This window comes from Mirounga angustirostris, unplaced genomic scaffold (assembly GCF_029215605.1).
Source record: "Mirounga angustirostris isolate CCGP_5_RB_7025 unplaced genomic scaffold, mMirAng1.0.hap1 SCAF_5, whole genome shotgun sequence".
NCBI lineage: Eukaryota > Metazoa > Chordata > Mammalia > Carnivora > Phocidae > Mirounga > Mirounga angustirostris.
This window is the reverse complement of record NW_026991713.1, coordinates 8,223,970-8,240,351: the sequence shown is the minus strand read 5'-3', so window position 1 is coordinate 8,240,351 and position 16,382 is coordinate 8,223,970. Positions and strand designations below refer to the sequence as shown.

General features: G+C 39.5%; 1 protein-coding gene across 1 annotated transcript in view; it reads right to left on the bottom strand.

The window, feature by feature from the left end:
* Window positions 1-16,382, bottom strand: part of MRTFA (myocardin related transcription factor A) — a 196,412-nt gene that overhangs the window by 111,070 nt on the left and 68,960 nt on the right. The window contains exon 3 of the mRNA XM_064590573.1: window positions 8,045-8,306. The gene's annotated coding sequence lies outside the window, so the exon portion shown is untranslated. The remainder of the gene's footprint in view (window positions 1-8,044; window positions 8,307-16,382) is intronic.

Genomic DNA, 16,382 nt, shown 5'->3' with positions numbered 1-16,382 from the left:
CTGAGAATATTGCCCCTGTCCAGACATTTAACTGGTGGCTGCTGGATGGAATAAAAAAGAAACTTGATCAATATTTCCTATTTTCTCCCTATAGTAACAGAATCTGATTTTGATAAATGGTGATTTTTGCTAGGCAATTAGTATTTCTGGTCACTGCCATACATTCTATCATATAAGTTATTTTGTAGTCATCAAACTTCTTACAGAATATTTCTTTATTAAGCCCCTCTCCTCCCCTTCAGTATTATTCTAATTAACAGTTTTCCCCCTACTATCTCCTTTCTGATGTTCAACACAATTTCACTTCCTTGGGTTTCTTTTCTCTTGCCAAAATGGTAATTATGTTGTATACAACATTAGGTTTGTCAGTTTCAAGTATCCATATTCCCTTCTAAGCATGATCACAAGTAATCAATTTGGGACCCTTGTCAGTTAGGAAGCCATTCTAGCAACTGAAGAGGTCTCAGACACAGCTCAAATTACAGGAGATACGTGATCCAGATCAGAAGTTTTCAACTTGTGCTTTTTCGAGAGTTTCCTGAGGGGCAAGAAGGATGCCAAGTAAGTGGGGGTCTGGCTTCTCCATTTAAGTTTCATTCAACCAGAATAGTTGTTTTACACACTGGGATTATATAGAAAATTTAAAATTTAGGGTGTCTGAGTGGCTCAGTTGGTTGAGCATCTGACTCTTGATTTCGGCTCAGTTCATGATCTCAGGGTACTGAGATCAAGCCCCACATCAGGCTCCGAGATCAGCAGGGAGTCTGCTGGAGATGCTATCTCTCTCTCCCCCTCTGCCTCTCCCTCCGCTCACACGCACTCTCACTCTCTCTCAAGTAAATAAATCTTTTTTAAAAAAAGATTTCAAATTTTTAGAGGTCAACTTAAAAAAATAGTTAAAACCTGTGATCTAAATGTTCTATCACTAATAAAGAGAATAAAAGAATTATTCCACAACATATTTCACCTATACAGGAATGGACTCAGGAAGTCTTTCTTCCAAATAATCTAAACCCTGAATTAAACTGGATTTTTTTCTTCTGTCCAGCAACAGAGTCAACAATCACTTTCTTAATTGCTTAAATCTAAGAAGTCAATGTTTCAGTGCGTTAATAGTTTCAGTTTCACCATTTATTCATTTGCTCGTACATTCAACAAACATTCATCAAACACTTAATCACATTCTAAGACTTTGCTACTCCGAGTGTCATCCTCCAGACCAACAGTACTGGCATCCCCTGCATGCTGGTTAGAGACGTGGAACCTCAGGCCTCTCCCAGATCTACACTGGAGTCTGCATTTAACAGGCACTCTAGCCGATTCATCAGCACACGAAAATTTTTGACTAGGTACCAACGATACCACAATAAAACAGACATAATCCCTGCATTCAGAAAGGTTCTCCTCTAGTCAAATATAATAACAAACAAGTAGATATTACACACAGGGTAGTTTGGAAGAACACTGAAGAACAAACCCTAGCCCAAGCTAGCAGTCTGGGGAAGAATCCTGAAGGAAGCGGTACCTTCCCGATTCTTGACTAGATGGAAATGTCAGGAGGAGAAAGGTCATTCAGGGAAGGGGAAAAAAAAAAAACAGGATACGAAGTGAAACTGAGATGTGAAAGTCTATCTCTTTGGGAAATCCCAAATCTTTTAGTTAAGTGGGAAGAGATGAGGGGCGGGGCAGAAGCTGGCTTTGAAGGACCTGGTTTACCATCCTGAAGAACATAATAAGCTTTACCCTGGAGGAAAGGGGGAACCACGAAGTGATTTCAACCAGGAGAGCAGGAACCTCATTTATCATTTAGAAAAATCATCCCAGGGGCCACAGGGACAAGATTAGAAACAAGGTAAGACCAGTTATAAGGCCGTCGCTGCAGTAATCCAAGAAAGGCATTATTAAGAATCTGCACTAAGTAGCAGTTGTAAAGATGGAAAGAAAAGAATGAATTCAGTAGATAGGAACACTGCAGAATGTAAAAAAGTTGGTGGCTGGTGGCTGGGAAGAAAGAGGAAGCAGGTAGAAGGGAGATGGAATAAAAAAATTACTTCCAAAATTAACATGCTATCATCTTTCTGCAGGACAATTTGGAAACAGTGACTTAAAGAAAGTAAAAACTTCATACCCAAACATGTTACTTTCACAACAAGAAGGGAAAAACTTTATGTCCATATCCTGCCAACTACTTCTGAGAGTTTGTCCTACAGTTACTTACACCAAGATTTATATACCAAGATGTTTACTGCAGTATTATTTATAACAGAAAAAAAATTAAAACAATTAAGGGTCTTATAATAGGAGACTGGCTGTTATAGATACACAATTCAATACACAATTCAAATATGAAGCAGAGGGAAAAATGTTTTTTAAGACCACTGAATGATATAGGAAAATCTCATGAAATAAAATTACATGAAAATAAGTTACACAGAGTATATGTGTGTAAGAATAAATAAATGAACACACAAAAACTGAGAGAAAAATATATTAACTGCTGCCACTGGCTATCACTGAACTGTGTTAACTATAAGGGAATTTTTACTTTCTTTTTCCTACATTTTATCTGATTATAAAACAAAACTCTTAAAGTTTCCATTTAGGAAGAAAACAAAATAAAACAACCCCTTATTTGAACATCTAGGTGGAGGAAGATGCCAATTCCTACAACAGAGAATTCAGCAGGAACTGCAGGTGGATGAGGAGTTAGACTCCGAACATATGGAGTCTCCAGCACATCCTACGGAGGTGCTGGACAGCTGAGCACAGGAGTCTGCAGCTCGGGGGAGAGACCTGACCTGGAGATGTAATACAGGCATCAATCAACAGCATATGATGGTGGTTAGAGCCAAAGTTCTGGGGGAAATCATTCAAAATAAAAATACAGAGTAAGAAGTAAAGGAGCCCTACAGCTCAACAATGGGGAGTAACAAAATTTAAGAGGTGGGTAGAGAAAGTTGGCAAAAGGTCTGAGCAGAAAAGAGAGTGGCTATAAAAGCAGACTTGAAAAAGCCAAGAAGAGTAATGTCACTGATGTCAGTGGAGGAAAAGTTGCAGGTCGGAGGGAGTGGCCAATCATGTCAAATGCTACAAAGAGGTCAAACAGGATGAAGAGTGCCTATTTGATCTACAAGAACACTAAAGACTTCAGTGATGGCAGTTTCTGAAGGAAGATAGGAACAGAAGCCAGAACACAGTGAAGTCTCTGGAATGTAATAATGATATATGATATAACCTGCTCTTTCAGGATCTTAGGAAGGTTAGAAAGTTGTTCAAAGTGGGGGAAAAGCTCAACTGATTTATATGCTAAAGAGTTGACAGAGAAAGGCTGAAGATGCACCAACACTCCTGCAACAGCTGCTCTTGACTCCCCTGAGACCATCACAGCTGTCAGCATCAATTTCCTCCACTTCCTGCCCAAGATTTTAGTGGTCTGCTGTTTGCCGTCTGTCATCACCTTCACTGCCATTCCTCCTACCCCAGAGGAATCATAGCCCTTACCTCTGCCCAAGGCAGAGCCAATACCTTTAAATCCCATCCCCTCACATCTCCTCAGTTACCCTTTCCCCTTTTCTGTCTTCAGCTTTTCCCTCCGGACTAACTCTTTCCCCTTACCGTATAAGTAAGTCTTATATGAAGTCTCTGCCATCTTGGAGAAGAAAAATAAAAATGAGAAATGAGAAAAGAACACCAAAAAATGCTTGAGTGTGCATTATTTCCCCAAATAAAAACTGTTTGAGTTTCCATTGCATTTCCCACTATGGATGTAAAAACAGAGTTCTTGCCTCTAATGGAACAAATAAGTAAACCATTCATCTATTCATTTGACAAATATTTATTGGTTGCCCACTGGCCTCGTGAAACAAACTACCAAAGGCAGGGGAATATAGACAATAAACATATACACACACATATACAAACACACAACATACACCATAATAATAAGTCCTTGAAAAAAACAAAGGAGGATAGAGAGTAATGGGAGGTGCTATTTAAGGTAAGTCAGGTAGGGAAGGCTTCCCTGAGGAAATGACATTTGTGCAGGAACTTCAGTAAAGGCACAGCAAGTACCAAGGCCCTGGGACAGGAGCATGCTTGATGTGTTCAAGAAACAGCAAGAAAGTCAGTGTGGCTAAATCAGAGTAGAGTAAGCGAAGGGACAGAGATAAGAAAAAATCAGGTCAGAGAGGATACCAGGCCCACATCATTAAAACTATCATACTGGGGCGCCTGGGTGGCTCAGTTGGTTGAGCATCTGGCTCTTGATTTCAGCTCGGATCATGATCTCAAGGTTGTGAGATCAAGCCCTGTGTCAGGCTCTGCACTCAGCGGGGTAGTCTGTTTAAGGATTCTATCTGCCCCTCCCCCAGCTCGAGTGCACATTCTCTCACTTTCTCTCTAAAATAAATAAATAAATCTTTAAAAAAAACAAAAACAAAAACAACTATGATTTCATCATAACCCTCACAGGAAGACACTGAGGGTTGTGAGAGAAGCATAACAGGGTCTGAGTTCAGTTTCCAAAGGCTCACTCATGCTGCTGACAGGAGAATTCCAATTACAATATAGTGATGAAGTATACTGATAAAAGGTAATTGGTCAAATCAAAAAGACACCTAACACTGAGTTAGGATAGGCTTCTCAAAGGGAATGATGCCTGAACAGAATACTGAAGGACAAGTAAGAGTTGGCAAGAAGAGTAGGGACAGAGTGGTGTCTCAAATAGAAGGCACAGGGCGCCTGGGTGGCTCAGATGGTTAAGTGATTGCCTTCAGCTCAGGTTATGATTCTGGAGTCCCGAGATCGAGTCCCACATCGGGCTCCCTGCTCAGCAGGGGGTCTGCTTCTCCCTCTGACCCTCTTCCCTCTCGTGCTCTCTGTCTCTCATTCTCTCTCTCAAATAAATAAATAAAATCTTCAAACAGAGGGCATAAATGTAGAAAAGTCACGGGAGTTTTTAAAAGTTTGGTATTTCGGGGCACCTGGGTGGCTCAGTCGTTAAGCGTCTGCCTTTGACTCAGGTCATGGTCCCAGGGTCCTGGGATCGAGTCCCATGTCGGGCTCCCTGCTCAGTGGGAGGCCTGCTTCTCCCTCTCTCATTCCCCCTGATTGTGTTCCCTCTCTTGCTGTGTCTCTCTCTGTCAAATAAATAAAATCTTAAAAAAAAAAAAAAAAACTTTAAAAAGTTTGGTATTTCTATTCCCAGCATCAAACAGTCAGAAAATATTTTATAAAAATATACCGCTGATAATGTCTACCCCCAAAAAAAGACACATGCAAAAAAATAAAATATTTGCATGACCTTTATGGAGAAAATTGTAAAGCTCTGTGGAAAGACATCAAAGAAGACCTATTTAACTGGAGAGAGAAAACTAACTAATGGACAGGGGCGCTTGGGTGGCTCAGGCTTAGTTAAGCGTCTGCCTTCGGCTCAGGTCATGATACCAGGGTCCGGGATCGAGCCCTGCATCGGGCTCCCTGCTCCACGGGGGGGCCTGCTGCTCCCTCTCCCACTCCCCCTGCTTGTGTTCCCTCTTTCGCTGTGTCTCTCTCTGTCAAATAAATAAATAAAATCTTAAAAAAAAAAAAAAACCTAACTAATGGACAGATAAAACTAGTACCCAATATGTAAAATGTGTATTCTCCCCATTAACCTATAAATTATATATTTCAAATCAAAATCCCAACAAGTACACCAAAAGACATACACAAGAATTTTATGTTTCTTGATTCATAATTCATAATAGCCCCAAACTAAAACAACCCAAATACCCACCAAAAGTAAAATAAATTCCACTATATTCATAAAATGGATTAATTATATAGCAATGAAAATAAGCTAGAGCCACACACAATTCAATACAAACGAATTTTAAAACAAGACAGCAACAGAACACATACAGCATGATTCCATTTACATAAAGTTTAGAAACCAATAAAACTAATTCATGGTGTTAGAAGTCAGGATGATAGTTTCCTTTGGGCAAAAAGAAGGAATACTGATTGGGACGAAGCACATGAGGTGGTTATGGGTACTAGGAATATCTCCTAACAAAGTAGCAATTAAACACAGGTATATAAGCTCTGTGACAATTCAACAATCAGGACACTTACAATTTGTGTGTTATTCTATATTAACGTTATATACGTCAGTAAAATGAAAGTGTGCTAGTGTCTGCAATTTCCTTGGAAATGTAAAAAATATAATGGATGGATAGAAGGATAGATAGACATGTTACAAAGTAAGTATAACAAAATGTTAGTGGTAGAATTTAAGAGGTGGACATAAAGGTATTCGTTGTAAAACTCTATATTTGAAATTTTTCATAATAAAATGGAGGAAAAAATGAGGTTTTTGGTTTGTTTGTTTTTGTATAACTCTACAAGCTGATTCTAAAGTAATGGAAAATTAAAAAGGGCAAGAACAGCCAAGACAACTCTGGAGACAGAAAAAGGCAAGGAAAGACTATCGTAACAAACACCAAGACTAATCACTAAGCAATAGTAACTAAGATGATGTAGTACAACACAGAGATGAACAGAGACCAGTGAAACAGAACAAAGGGCATAAAAACTAACTCATGCACACTGAGAAAGATAAGGCTGACACTAAAGATCAGTACAGAAAAGTAGGACTATTGATAAATAATGATTCATAGATTAGATGAGATGAACTTACAGAATACCTTTAATAACTCACAGGAAAATAAATATTGAACAATAAACACAAGTTGCAGAAGAATACATATAATTCTCTCTCTCCAATAAATATATATGTGATATAAAAAATGAGAAATAATATTTTATAATTATTAGGTATATATTCATATGTTAAAAAAAATACAGAACTACTTGGCCATAAAATATCAAATTCAGGGCAGCAGTTACCCTGGGGACAGATAGAGATCCATGGAGAACAGTACATTAGCCAGATGGCATGTGAGTACATAAGTATTTGCTATATTACTATTTACACCTTTTCTGAACCCTTAAGTTTTTATAACAAATTACAATTTTTTTTCATTAACAAAAGTTTGAAGCAAGAGTGCATGGTTGTAAACAGTACTAAAAAGCAAAAACTGGGGCACGTGGGTGGCAAAGTTGGTTAAGTGTCCAACTCTTGGTTTTGATTCAAGTCATGATCTCAGGGTCATGGGACTGAGGCCCACCCAGGGCTCCACATGCTCAGCTCAGAATCTACTTGAAATTCTCTCACTCTCCCTCTTCCTCTGTGGCACCCCTCTCTGCTCTCTCTCTCAAAATAAATAAATAAATCTTTAAAAATAAAATAAAATAAAAAGCAAAAACTAGGGGTGCCTGGGTGGCTCAGCCAGTTAAGCATCTGACTTAATTTCAGCTCAGGTCATGATCTCAGGGTCGTGAGATCGAGCTCCAAATTGTCAGGCTCTGTGTTCAGCAAGGAGCCTTCTTGAGATTCTCTCTCTCTCTCCCTCTGCCCCTCCCCCTACTCACACATATGGGTGTGTGCTCTCTCCCTCTCTCTAATAAATAAATAAAAGTTAAAAAAAAAAATTTAAAAAGCAAAGACTAGAAATGGGGAATGATAAGAGAAGAAGCTAATGAAACAGAAAGAGACCAAACCCTGCAAGCCTTGTAAAACATGGCTTTTGTTTTTATCCTATAAAGCAGTCACTGAAAAGTATTAAGCTAGGGAGGTCTAAAAGATTACTCTCACAAGGTACAGGATAAGTTTCCTAATAAAAAAGGCTTATTTATCATTTAACCCCTAATTTTAGTTTATGATAGTGATGTTCAATAAATATTTGCTGAATTAATGAATTTATGGAAGGGATTGGGAGGGAGAAGCAGAGAAGTAGAAAGACAAATCAGAAAGCAGTTGTAATAACCCAGGCAGGAAATATAGGGTTTATAATGATCACCTAAACTTACTATCTCTCTATTTCATAAGAAACAGTAAGATTAAAGAAAGTTTCAAGAGACATGAAATAAAGTAATCATCTATAACAAGAACATGAAGACCTTGGTTCAAATTAGTCAATGCAATAATTCCATATGTACTCACCATTCTTCCGCTCACTAAGTGGAGGCAAATTGGGATTCCTGCCAGGGTGGAGGCCTAGGGTCAGCTCGGGCTGCAAGGAGAGCTCCTGCAGTTCATTGGCAACAGCTTCGCTCTGGGGGCTGGGGGCCCCAGACAGGGACACCAGCACTGGTTCATCATCATTTTCGCCAGCCCCTCCTCCGTCCAGCCCATTCACAGCAATGACGGAAGGGGGCAGGCACACTACACTGGAGAAATCCACTTTGGCTTTCGTGATGGCAACCTGGAAATGGAAGGGCAGACAAAAGTTTAGATGTCACTGTGAAGAGACAGACTATTCCACTGGACATATGCTGAATACTATTCTAAATTATATTACTGGCAAGCTACCATTAATCTTAAGCATTTTCTCTAAAGTATCATTTTTAATTTAATATTTACTGGGGTAAATATTACCCCAAAAAACTGTGGGTGGCACAGTCAGTTAAGTGTCCAACACTTGGTTTCGGCTCAGGTCATGATCTCAGGGTCATGAGATCAAGGTCCACAATGGGCTCTGCACTCAGCGGGGAGGCCTACTTCAGATTCTCTCTCCCCCTCCTTCTGTCCCTCCTGCTTGTGCTCTCTTGGTCTCTCTCTCTCTCTAAAATAAATAAAATAAAATCTTTTTTAAATTAAGTAATTAATATTTACTATGCTCACAGAGTGCATGTGATTTCAAGTCTGATACTGTCCTCAACTACATCACTCAGGAGGACAACATTCAATTGAAATAAAGCAGCACACACAACCTATATTGGCATAAAAGGAAATAGTGACAGGAGAAATGGTTATGGAATAAATGTTATCCTCCAACTACCAAGGGGAAGTACCTTGAGAAATAACACTTTAATGAGTATCCAAAAGGTATTAAAGTGTTATAGTGTACCAACATTATCTAGGGGAGAAAATTTCTTTAAGAAAACAATTCCCAGGGCGACTGGATGACTCAGTTGATAAAGCATGCGACTGTTGATCTTGGGGTTGTGAGTTCAAGCCCCACACTGAGTGTATAGCTTACTTGAAAGAAAAAAAAAAACAATGTCCAAGCCATTAGATTTCATAAAAAAATATAGAGATGTATGTCTGATGATAGATATTTGCCCAACTATTTTAACTTACATGAATATTTAATCATAATACCCAGAAATGGGTTATTAAAAATAAGACACCTGGCAACATAAGAACAAGATCGGTAAAAATGATAAAGAATACATTTTAACACGAAAATCTTTTCAATAGCATCTTTTCATTAAACCATAGCATGGCCTAAAAAAGAAAACAAACAAACATAGCATGGACTCATGGTTAAGTGAATCAGGAATTTATTCATTCACTGAATCCTACTACGCAGTTAAGAATTACTTTTATAAAGCATTTAAAATATAGAAAATGATAATCTAATGTGTAAGAAAAATAAGATATGAAAATGCATACTCATATATAAAAATATTATCCAGAGGAAAAAGAGATAATAAGGAGATACACCAAAAACACAAAACGGGTTTTGACTGGATTATGAACAATTTTCTTTCTTTTTACTTTCTTTAGTTTCCAAATTTTCTCTAGAACACATATATATTGTTTGTATAATGAAAAAGCTACAGTTCTTTTTTTTTAAGATTTTATTTATTTACTTGTCAGAGAGAGAGAGAGCACAAGCAGGGGGAGCGGCAGAGGGAGAGGGAGAAGCAGGCTCCCCGCTGAGCAAGGAGCCTGACACAGGACTCAATCCCAGGACCCTGGGATCATGACCTGAGCCGAAGGCAGACGATTAACCAACTGAGCCACCCAGGCATCCCAAAAAAGCTATAGTTCTTAATCTAGAAAAAGTACCTAGGAGTTCCTTGCAGACTTCAGTGAACACTTTAATCTAATTTGGAGATGAGGAAACCAGTATAATACTGAAACACCATGAAATGAAGAAAGGCATTAAAAACTAAAAATAAAAAGACCATCACATTATATCTTCATATAAGGCTACAGTGTGCCCAAACATGGTCATAGTTCTGACTGATACACCTCATAAATATAAAATGGATTGGAAAAGATCCAGGTTAGAGCAAGGAAGATGGGGGATTGACATTAAAAAGAACAAAGATATTAAGATGGACTCTTGGGGCGCCTGGGTGGCTCAGTGGTTAGGCGTCTGCCTTCGGCTCGGGTCATGGTCCCAGGGTCCTGGGATCGAGTCCCCACATCGGGCTCCCTGCTTGGCGGGAGGCCTGCTTCTCCCTCTCCTGCTCCCCCTGCCTGTGTTCCCTCTCTTGCTGTATCTCTCTCTGTCAAATAAATAAATAAAATCTTAAAAAAAAAAAAAAAAGGACTCTACTCCAAAAAGGCTGGAAGAAGACTAAGTTCAAAAGAAAAAAAGTTAGGGATTCAATACTAGGAACTTAATATTCTAAGACAGTATGGGCAAACAATGGAAAAGGATTTTTTTAGGGCTTGAACAATTTTAGGAATTAGAAAACAACAAACATCTAAGAAAATCCGGAATCTAATCTTCAAAGAATTTTTTTCCCATCTTGCCTATGACTTAACCATTTAAGCTGTGTCTCTGTGTGCACTAGGGGAAAAAAATTGTTACACATGATTAATCCATCTGGCTCAGTACTCTTTTTTTTTTAAGATTTTATTTATTTATTCGACAGAGAGACAGGGAGAGAGCGAACACAAGCAGGGCAAGTGGGAGAGGGAGAAGCAGGCTTCCTGCTGAGCAGGGAGCCCGATGGAGGGCTCGATCCCAGGACCTTGGGATCATGACCTGAGCCGAAGGCAGACGCTCAACGACTGAGCGACCCAGGCGCCCCTTGGCTCAGTACTCTTTACCACGGACTCTGAAAGAGCATGTTTGTTTTCCTTAACAGCAGCCTTTTTAGACTAAAAGATTCAATTTTATGATATTCAAGGATCCTCTGAGACCCAAACTCCTTAGGACAGCAGTCCTCAAGACCCTTTCCCCACCCTGATACATATGTGCACATGCTCACACATGCACACACATGCACATGGATGATGGCATGGAGATGTGTGTTTTTTAAAAAACAAAAACTCGTGAGTCCTAAAGGAAAGTAGGACAGTATCAAAACTCCAGCCCTAAGACCTAGGAAAAGTAGCTTCACATACAGTAACAGGTTTTGTATAAACAATCGTTAATATACAATAAAATACCATTCAGCCATAAGGAAGGAAGGAAATCCTGCCATTTGCCACAACATGGACGAACCTCAAAGACATTATGCTAAGTGAAATAAGTCAAACAGAGGAAGACAATGTATGATCTCACTTAGATTTATGGTTACAAGGTGGGGGGTGGGGGGAAATTTGGATGAAGGTGGTCAAAAGGTACAAACCTCCCATTAAAGATAAATAAGTCCTGGAGATGTAATATACAACATGATGACCACAGTTAACATCGCTGTATGGTATATCTCACAGCTGTTAAGAGACTAAATCCTAAAAGTTCTCATCACAATGAAAAAAAACAACACTTCTGTTTCTTTGTTTTTGTATCTATATGAGGTGATGGATGTTAAAACCAAACGTATGGTTGCAATCATTTCACAGTGTATGTAAGTCAAATCCTTATGCTGAACACTTTAAACTCATACAGTGTTGCGTGTAAGTTATAGCTCAGTAAAACTGGGGAAAGAAAGTTGTGAAATCACTCCTGATTATGAGTTCATACCTCTCACTAGAAAACTGAGAAATTTACCTAAAAAGGTAATTTACTAATTTACTAAGCTAACTCAGATTATTCATTGAGCATGAAAGAATAAAACATCTATTCTTAAATTTAGGTCTCACTAATTCAGAACAACCTTCCTCCTATTACTTTGAATTATATTATTATTATTGCTGAGATTCAGAGATTCGATATTTACGCATGTTACTACTCAAGGGATGATAAAAATCCATCACAGAATACCAAGCTTTTTTTTTTTTCTGAACAATTTTATTTATTTGACAGAGAGAGACACAGTGAGAGAGGGAACACAAGCAGGGGGAGTGGGAGAGGGAGAAGGCTTCCCACTGAGCAGGGAGCCCGATGCGGGGCTCGATCCCAGGACCCTGGGATCATGACCTGAGCTGAAGGCAGACGCTTAACAACTGAGCCACCCAGGCGCCCACCAAGCTTTTTAAAATGAAGCTTGAATTTAAACTGCATGAGTCTGTAATTCTGGCATGCACTTAATGCACATATGATCAGTACTTCCAGAAAATATTTTAAAAAATTGAAGTGTGGAAAATGGCCCCCAAAAGAAAGTCAACCTAGGTCTAGGGCTAGGTATGAAGGTAAAAACTAAGTTTAAAAAGTGATTTTCTTAGAACAATACTTTTTTAGGGGTGCCTGGGTGGCTCAGTCAGTTAAGTGTCTGCCTTTGGCTTGGGTCATGATCTCGGGGTACTGGGATTGAGCCCTGCCATGTCAGGCTCCCTGCTCAGTGGGGATTCTGCTTCTCCCACTCCCTCTGCCCCTCCCCCCTGCTCCTGCTTGCACTCTCAAATAAATAAAATCTTTAAAACATATATATATGTATACACACAGACACATTTTTTTTAAGATTTTTTTTTTTAATTTATTTATTTGAGAGAGAATGAGAGACAGAGAGCACGAGAGGGAGGAGGGTCAGAGGGAGAAGCAGACTCCCTGCCGAGCAGGGAGCCCGATGTGGGACTCGATCCAGGGACTCCAGGATCATGACCTGAGCCAAAGGCAGTCGCTTAACCGACTGAGCCACCCAGGCGCCCAACACACACACATTTTTAATAGATTAAAGAAAGGAGTGTCAAATTATTTTTTTTTTAAGATTTTATTTATTTATTTATTTGACAGAGAAAGACACAGCAAGAGAGGGGACACAAGCAGGGGGAGTGGGAGAGGGAGAAGCAGACTTCTCGCAGAGCAGGGGCTCAATGTGGGGCTCGATCCCAGGACCCTGGGACATGACCTGAGCTGAAGGCAGACTCTTAACGACTAAGCCACCCAGGCATCCCAGGAGTGTCAAATTCTGTAGTGATGCAGTTATGATTGTGCCTGTCAATGTCTGGAATAAAAAAAAGCCATCTGAAAAACTGCTTTGGGGCGCCTGGTTGACTCAGTCATTAAGCGTCTGCCTTCAGCTCTGGTCATGATCCCACGGTCCTGGGATGGAGCCCCGCATTGGGCTCCCTGCTCCACGGGAAGCCTGCTTCTCCCTCTGCCACTCCCCCTGCTTGTATTCCCTCTCTCACTGTGTCTCTCTCTGTCAAATAAATAAAAATCTTAAAAAAAAAAATGAAAAACTCTTTATTGAGAAAATCTGAAAAAATAAATTCTGAATGGAATAAAGCAGTTTAATAGCTTAGTAACTGATTAAGTTCCATATTTATGGGATCATTAAGGGCTTGGAGATCACTTAAAATTTTCATATGTAGGGCGCCTGGGTGGCTCAGTTGGTTAAGCTACTGCCTTCGGCTCAGGTCATGATCCTGGAGTCCCTGGATCAAGTCCCGCATCGGGCTCCCTGCTCGGCAGGGAGCCTGCTTCTGCCTCTGACCCTCCCCCCTCTCATGTGCTCTCTCTCTCATTCTCTCTGTCTCAAATAAATAAAATCTTAAAAAAAAAAAAAATTTTTCATATGTATACTTCACCACATACTTTTATTGGGTAAATTACATGCTATGGTGGTATCTATTAATGTTTTCAATAATTACTGATTTCAGGGGCACCTGGGTGGCTCAGTCTTTAAGCGTCTGCCTTCGACTCAGGTCATGATCTCAGGGTCCTGGGATCGAGCCCTGCATCAGGCTCCCTGCTCAGCGGGAAGCCTGCTTCTCCCTCCCCCACTCCCCCTGCTTGTGTTCCTGCTCTCACTATCTCTCTCTCTCTCTGTCAAATTTAAAAAAAAAAAAAAAATCTTAAAAAAAAGTATTACTGATTTCAAAAGTTTCAGGATATATCCTTTTAAAATACCATTATTAAACTGCATTACAACGAAACTCTTCCATAAAATCATGGGCCAGGGAATGTGGGGGGGTTAGATGAAACAAGAGTGGCAGAATGTTGGTAACTGTTGAAGGTGAGTATTGGGTACATGGAGACTCATTATACGATTATTCTCTCTACATGTGTGTATGCTTGATAACATGCTTATAATGCTTTTTTTAAAAAATAAGGTTATTCCAGGGGCACCTGGGTGGCTCAGTCACTATGTGTCTGCCTTCAGCTCAGGTCATGACCCCAAGGTCCTGGGATCGAGCCCCACATCGGGCTCCCTGCTCACCGGGAAGCCTGCTTCTCCCTCTCCCACTCCCCCTGCTTGTGTCCCCTCTCTTGCTGTGTCTCTCTCTGTCAAATAAATAAAAAGAATCTTTTAAAAAAACAATAAGGTTATTCCATAGAACAAAGTGAAGACTTGGTAAGACAAAAAGCAAGGTGTCCTCAATCTTGACCTTGAAAATAAGCCAAATAAAAGTCAAAATCAAGCACTGACAAAAGAAAAGAATATTTAGCATAAAATACATATATAGGGAAGATTTATTTCTAGCAAATATATTACTTTCTACTCATTTTTAAACAGCCCACAGAAGAAAGTCCTAGTAAACTGACAATCTGGAGACAAGATCCAAAAATGTGGAGGTATAGTCACCATGTATTAAATGTCTCCTCTACCAATTACTAAATACTCTTAAAATTTTATTTACTATATAACCTGCATGAAAAAGAACCTAAAAGTGTAATATTTATCTCAGATTATATGTATTATATTATTTAGAAAAATACAAAAGTTGTATCTCAAACAAAATACTTTCTGAAATGTCTCAGAGGAAAAGTAAATTAAAAGAACCAAAAGAAAAAAATCTGTGTCATTTTTTAGTGTTGTAAATTTATAATTCCACTCAGTCTGAGATCAAACTTTCTTTTTCATCATAGGATCACCAACTCCAATTTCTTGGCTGCTGATTCACATGTGATCAGTAGCAGCCAGAACAAAAACAACATGGGGGCAGGGTCATCTCCCACAACCCATCTGTTTCACTCTCTTGCTGGCTTGATTCCGCCCCATCTTTTCTCCACCCCACCCCCTTTCTGGGCTACATGCCTTCTGCTTATGCCGAGTGGCATATGTAACTAGAAGCAACAACACAAAATGTGTTAGAGAAATGGAAGAGCTCAGGCAGACAGCTCATAACTCTAAAAAAGTATATACTAGCAGGATTTTGTTTTTATTATGACCCATGACTGAGTTCATTTCATGCAACCAAATGATATGGTTCTCCTGAAAAAAAAATTTCTGTATAAAAACTGTTTTAATCAATTAATAAACTTCCCTTTAGATGGATAGGTTCTTATTTTCCTTGATTTATCTTCAATAGTAGATAAACCAAAATCTTACTTATTGTCTAAGCAGACATATATATACAGATGAATTTGACACAAAGGAATTCAAGAACAAGAATTTTCTGAGAGTTTATTATGTATGTACTAGGCACTGCCCCGGGTCCTAGAGGAAGTGAGGAAAATATCAAGTCTTGCCCTTATCTCTGTCACTATCACCCCCATTATCTTCAGATGTCTTAAAAACTAGTCAGATGTCTAGGGATGGCATATAAACGGCCTTTCTGTTACCTCTTCATCATAGAAATCATCTAAAACCAAGGACTACAAGAAACAGGAAAATATAACATTTACCTAAAAAGAGTGGAAGGCACATGGAAGAGTGGTGTAACTGTAAATTCTCTGACACTTGTCCCATTGACAGGTAAGGTCTATTTCCCCTCCACCGAATCTGAGCTGGCCTGACTGCCTCTACCAACAGAGTAGAGTGAAGTGATGGTATGCCAGTTCCAGGTATAGATTTTTGAGAAACTGGTAGCTTTTATCTTGGTCTCTTGGAGCCCTGTGTTCCCAGACAGAAGTCTAACTACTCTGCTGGAGAGACCATAAAAAGAAGTCTAGGGGTGCCCAGCTAGCTCAGTCAGCAGAGTACACAACTCTTGAAATCAGGGTTGTGAGTTCAAGCCCCACACTGGATGTAGAGATTACTTAAAAATAAAATCTTAAAAAAAAAAAAAAAATTCTCATCTTAAAAAAAAAAAAAGAAGCCATCTAAAGACTATCCTGAAAGGAATACGGATCCAGTTGAGACTAGCCTTCTAGACATCCCCACCAAAGTGTCAGGCATTTACACTCTTGGTCCCTCCAGACAAGCCCAGTCATTTGCTGAATGCCACCATGTGGACCCAAGTTAATACTATGTGGAGCAGAAGAATCCCCAAGCTAAGCCCTGCCCAAATTCCTTACCCACAAAACTGTGAGATATGGTAAACGACA